The 6801-nt window shown below is 39.8% G+C and overlaps 1 long non-coding RNA gene across 1 annotated transcript; it reads left to right on the forward strand.

Moving 5' to 3' along the window:
* Positions 1-318: 318 nt before the first annotated feature.
* Positions 319-1631, forward strand: LOC141432911 (uncharacterized). Its single transcript, XR_012451882.1, has 2 exons — positions 319-561; positions 1090-1631. It is a non-coding gene; the product is annotated as an uncharacterized lncRNA (long non-coding RNA).
* Positions 1632-6801: the final 5170 nt, after the last annotated feature.

The raw sequence follows: 6801 nt of genomic DNA on the forward strand, positions 1-6801 counted from the left end.
AGGGGGTCGCAGCGGGTTAGTATCATTTCGTCTAAAAAGCAGCTGCTCTGACTAGCAAATTAGCAATTGGTCTAAGCAGCCAGTGGTCTAAGTAGCAAGCGGTTTTTACTCAGTCAAAGTTTGACGCTTCGCGCCTTGACGCAACTCGAACCTAACCTAACCCATGTTTTTTCAAGTTTTCGACAAAAAAACAGGTTAAGACCAGTAGCAGGCATCCGTCAGTCCGTCACTCGTCCTCGTCCATACCTACAACGATAAATGAATAGGTAGGTACGTACAGCCCGCGACAACTTGAGATTGTCTAGCAGTCGGGGCTGCCGCGCGCCTGCGAGCACACGCGTCGCGACACGCATAAACGATAATGTAGTCGTTGCTTTGAATGTTTCGATCTTTACCTAAATATCTGTGCTATTGCTTGTGAGATAAGCGGGTGGTACACTGCACTGCACCGTTTGTAACAATGGCGAATCGTAATACTAATAACTGTTGCGTGGACGGATGTCGAAATAAACAAAAGAACTCGATGTTATCTTTTTTTACTTTACCAAAAGAGTGTGAACGGTAAGATTTTACTATTTTTATACATAGTTTGTTTCTTGATTACCTAATTAGTACCTTACAAACCCATTAGGTACCTACCTACTAGTCACCGCTTGACATCTTCGTGCTATAAAATAATCGCTTGTCTTTCAGTATACAGAGCGTCGTTATTCCTGTAGTTATAAAATGTTGTAGGAAGACGTTGAATAATATCCCTCAAAAATATAGTTATAAAGAAATAACATTTTTTTTGACAAGCCCATACGTCGTATGAAAATCAATCCTATGGAATACCATCCGACTGGTCTGCACCTGTGCATATGTGAGACACCATGCAGCCTATTTTTAGGCTCCTACTAACTAAATAGTACAGTCAAAAACACTTTAAGCTTGACACTTCGGACTTTGTACCGCTCTTATTACCTTTACCATAACGGTTAGTATCGCAATGCAAGTATCAAGCTTGATGTGCTTTTGACTGTTCATGAGTTCCAGTTTTCTTTTCTTTGAAAAGTAGGTGCTTATTGTTGTTTTTTTATTACGTTTCAGGAGGAATGAATGGTTAAAAAAAATTGGGAGATCCGATTTATTAGATAAAACTGATATAAAGCATAATAGTTACAGAGTGTGCTCTATACATTTTGAAAGTTCAATGATGTCTGAAGTACTTGTACGAAAATTGCTGCCATGTGCAGTACCAAACATATTTCTCCCGAACCAGCCCCAGCAGAGCACTTCATATTGTGAAAACGAACCACGTAATTCCGACGCATCGACACAAACCAAAGATTCATACGTAAATAAAATGTCTGTAGTTAAAATGAAAAATGCTTCTATGAGCGATGTTAATACACAAACTGCACAAACAGAGAAAGAACAAAAAGCAAAAACGATACAAGCTCTTTCATCAAATACACCAAGAAAAAGGAAGCTTCATAACAAATTACAGGCGTCTGGAAAAAAGAAAAAAGACTAGAACATAATTAAAATAAAATTTAATGATACCTAGGTACTTTATTAAGTGCCTACATAAAAGTTAACAACTGTAAACACATAATATTGTAAAATAAATAATATTAAGTAAACGTTTAGTTGGATTGTTTTATTTTAATTTTCTGATAAAGTGATAACCCTTACACGCGAGTTGGCGGCGTAGGTACGAGTATGTTCGGAACAGAAGGCACAACATAGTTAACTATTTTAGTCGCGCGGAGTTGCTCAGCCAGCTATGGAGTGAGCAATGCATGGGGTTTCTCTACGGGATCGAATCAGAAATGAGAAGATACGTAGAAGAACAAGGGTCACCGACATAGCCAAGCGAATTAGCTCGTTGAAGTGGCAATGGGCAGGACATATAGCACGGAGAACAGATGGCCGTTGGGGCCGAAAAGTTCTCGAGTGGAGACCGCGGATCGGCAAGTTCAGCGTAGGACGTCCACCAACGAGATGGACGGATGACCTGGTCAAAGCAGCGGTTCACGGTGGATGCAAGCCGCTGCCAACCGAAGCAACTCGGTCTTTGAGGGAGGCCTATGTCCAACAGTTGACGTCCTACGGCGGAGATGATGACGATGATGAGATACATAGACCAGTTGCTTCTTAGACCACTTGCTACTCAGGTTGCTTCTTAGACCACTTGCTACTGCTTTACTGCTACTAGACCAGTTGCTTCTTTTGCTACTCAGACCAGTTGCTTCTTAGACCACTTGCTACTGGAAGACTACTTAAACCAAGCTTGCTTTGCTACTCAGACCAGTTGCTTCTTAGACCACTTGATACCTAAGTACTTAAACCAGCTGCTTTTTAGACGACTTGATACTATAACGTCGCAGGGTCGACTAGACAAACTGACGAGTTAGTTTCGCATTTATAATATTAGCACCTAGGGAAGCGATGAGTGGAAAAGTAACTCCATCCGTCTTTTTTATCTCCAAAACTACATTGTTCCCGAGGGACAGCGATAAACGAATTCTCGGCAGACAAAGTCGCGGGCAAAAGCTATAATATAATTACTAATATTATAGAATAGATGCAAAAGGTATCTGTCTATTGTCGCTTCATCATGCTCAAATAGCTCAATCAATTTACATGACATTTGAGATCTTGGGAAAGATATGTAGGATAGTTTTTTTATCCCGGAAGTTGCATTGTTCCTGAAAGATCGCGATCGGCAGACAGGTCGAGGGCAAAAGCTTCTTTGTAATATTCGATTTTATTGACAGCACACTACTTGTTTATTCCAACCCACAATGATCGCCGCCCCCATAAACTTTACTGCGATGCAGTAAACAGTTTTTTGCGGGCGGTACTTGGCACTATTGTAATGTTCGCATGGTAATACAGTTTATTGCACGGAGCGAGCACTTATCTTAATAAATATTCATTGTATAATAAGACTGAATATTCTTTTATATTATTGAAATGGTAATAACGGTTCTTTGTGGCATGGTCACAGTCTCAAATCGGGAATTGTTCTTTCACCTCCCATGTTCATAATACGCGCATGTTTTTAGTTTTCACATAGTTTTAGTAAATTATGGTTATCACAATCTTAGTAATGAGCCGGGAATATTAGTTTATGCAACTGTTACGTAATAAGGGCCATTAAAACACGAGTGTGGTTTTATGAACCGAGGCGAAGCCGGTGTCATAAAAGGATCACATGAGAGTTTTATCATGTTCTATGGCCTAATTACATACAGTTGCATACATTATTTTGTCTACACACATATTATAAATGAGTACTCTAAGACGGGTTCACAAATCGATTACAAATAACCTGCATTGCATTACTGACTTGTTCTTACAGTAAAATATCTATAGGTGTTAAACTAATGTAATAAATTAATTAAATCAGATAAAGAAATCCATATATTAAATCCTCTATCATGTGTTCCGCGAATTAACTCTAACTAGGTAGGTATGTCTGGTCTGTCCCACGAGTTGCGCGCGCGACGACCTGCTGCTGCTCGTGTCAACGTGGCGTTATTTATCCCCCATGTCTAATATCTGAATCGTAATGACCATTACGATACAGCCGTGTTCATAATATAAACCAATGTCGTATTGCTGGTCATTATCTATGGTTTTTGAACGCATAATGGAGGATTTACTATATGGGTGTAGATAAAATGGCATAGTGTATGGAGTTTTCATAGTGTACTTTGTGCACTCATGTGTGTGTATATACTTAATACATATGTATGTAGTGTATGTAAGTACGTGTCTAGTACTGTGCGGCTGTAAAAACGTGCGGGGTGTGCACTGGCCGCAGTGGCAGCGTAGGGTTGACGCCATCGCTACTTTGTAACAATAATAACCAAATATTTCAGATGAGACTATACTTACATAAAATATAAATTGTATAATTATTATTTTGGAATATTTCAATAGGAGCTTGGGTTAGTTTAAAAAAATAAGGTTTTTTTAAGGGAATTTATTAAGTGCTTGCACTGTTGTGTTTCGGCGTGGAGAGTAAGACAGCCGGTGAAATTACTGGCACTTGAGGTATCCCATCTTAGACCTCTAGGTTGGCAACGCATCTGCAAATTCTGCAATACCCCTGGTGTTGCAGATGTTTATGGGCAGTGGTGATCTCTTACCATCAGGACACCCACTTGCTCGTTTTCCATCCAGTTGAATAAAAAAAAAATTTAGTCGCCATCTTTTGACACGGTACAGTCACCTGCATCAATATCTGACACGTCCTACCGGCCCTAGAAATAGTCGTGTCAGATATTATGCACGCTTTGTTATGTTAGATGTGACTGTACACTTTTAACATAAATCAATGTTTGGAATCTATCAACACGAGAGCAAGGAGAATTTTTCTGATAGGTGTGGGGTGTGTTATTGCTTGCTGTCTCAAAAGGCTTCTAGAAACATTAAATAAACCGATTTAAGTGTCAGGATTTTTTACTTCATACGATGAATAACTGGATGTAGGAATTTCATCAGATATGTAAGAAATAATCTAATAAGTACACGACATTATAAATCACCTCAGTCTTTGATTTATGTAAGAAAGTAAAAGTATTTTAACTAGCCAAGAGGCTATTACGTGTACTTCTACGTTTTAAAGCTAAAAACTTATTTCATAAATTACGAGTAGGTATGCTAGGCTGACAACCCTACGTCCTCAGGCAACGATCGATACCAATCGAATGGTCCCATTACGGACTCTTTTCACGCCTGCACCGAGTACACCGCCCGCCTAACGCCGAGGGAGGCCTCGCCGTCTCTGTCAGGATCCCTGCGTGCGAGCGAGAGGCTTTGATGGAAGGAGAGCCAATGATGGAAGAGGTAGGACAATATTATTTTTGTATGAAAGATAAACAAGGAACACTCATGCGACCGTACGTTACGTACGAGTACCTAAGTGTAAGTAGTAAAAGTACAGTCCAACAAATAGAATCATGTATGTACATCAGCCAAATATGGTCTATCACCTTTAAAACAATCATGCCAATAGACGTGTCTGTCAACTTGAAAGTTCGACTTTAGAGACATAAGTATATATTCATTTGATTGATTGTTTAAAAATTTATAGACCACTTATTTGGCTGATGGTAGGTACCAGTCATGTGCAGATTCCATACTTTTGTCAAGAAAATCATAGTGAAATTGATTGATTAAGAGTACTTAGAAATAATGGAAGGCGAGACGTTGGCAAATCTCCCGCCCCGCTACGGTTTTGAACTTGTCTATTTTTTTTATTTGTCTTAAATGATTGACCGAGCGCTGGATTGGCGGCCGAGGGTTCTTCAGCGACAACACCCGACGTCGTTCGCAGCCCCGCGTCGGGTCGGGTCCGACCGCCGCGTATCAAAAATGCAGCCGACGCGTCAAATGAGAGAGCATACTGTTCAGTTCACAGATCTAATGAAAGAGGTACAAATGTCAGTGTTCATATTTCATTTCAGAACAGATTTATTCTTTCTCTACCCTAAACATGGTCAATAGCCGCTGATGTACTCGTATTGTTTCTTGTAAACCGTACCATTTACCCCACGGGACGCCATGCCTAGAGTCGGGATCGGCATAAATGTAACTGTATTTTAATATTTATAGAAAATTATTTGTAGACTGATATAGAATGAGCTGGTAAAATAAATAATTATCTAGGCAAGCATCTGGCTTTTAAGCTACCTAAAATAAAGCGAGCTATCGCCCTTTAGCTCATGCCATTTCTATTCCTTTTATCAGCTCTGTGATTTCGACGCTCGCCGAGGATTTAGACACTCACACACGACTTCGGTTCCATTTAATTGGTTCAATAGATATCTCTATTCATATTCATAAGCTTTTTGCTTGTTTTTGTCGGTGCGAGGGCCGATTCGTTAATTAGTTGTCACAGAGGCGAGAAAAGAAGGTACAATAACCTGATTAACTTACAAAAGTTAAAGAACCCCCGACATTGTCATTTGTGAGTTAGTAACATATTTAGTCTTAAGGTGCTGATGTAAAACAACACGTTGAAGGTCCAATAAATAAATAAAAGTTAAATATACAAAAACGGCTGAACCCATTTTGAACTAAGCTTACGAAAGGAAAAGTAATTATCATTGTATCCACATCTTTAAACTTTTATTATTACTTTGAGTAATAGAACACTAAAGTATTCCGCTGGTCTTTAAATATTTGCTGCTAATCCTGTGCAGAAAGTCCCAAACTCACTTAACGAGCGAAAAAATTTCATGTGTTTGCCATTCATTAGCCGTGTATGTTAGTGAACGGAACATGGCGGCTTAGAAAGCCAGAGCGGTATACCTACATCGTGATTATTAAATACTTGTAGGGTGCTTTACCATCAGAGATGTGCTATGCAGCTATTTTTTTATCAAATAGCTAGCAAACGAGCTTCGGGTCACCTGATGGTAAGCGATCACCGCCACCCATGGACACTTATAGCATTATTAGGACTGCGGGTGCGTTGCCGGCACAAAGGGGGAGGGGGGGAAGAGATGCTGGGAAAATGTGAAAGCTACGCTACGAAACAATGTGAGCGTGTCCACTAATGCTAAGCTGTTGTGTAAAACGTTTTAAAAAACTTTCGCTCATAGTCATAACTACCACAAACGGGACTTATATATCACGCTAAAACACACGAGTAATATTTACTGCGACGTTTCGAACACATTACAGTGGCCGTGGTCGAAACGTCGAGGTAAATAGTACTCGTGTGTTTTAGCGTGATAAGTCCCGTTTGTGGTATTTGACTATAAGGTGTTGTGTAGCTGTCCGAGGAAGATGCGCAGGTCG

Source organism: Choristoneura fumiferana, chromosome 11 (genome assembly GCF_025370935.1).
Source record: "Choristoneura fumiferana chromosome 11, NRCan_CFum_1, whole genome shotgun sequence".
NCBI classification, from domain to species: domain Eukaryota; kingdom Metazoa; phylum Arthropoda; class Insecta; order Lepidoptera; family Tortricidae; genus Choristoneura; species Choristoneura fumiferana.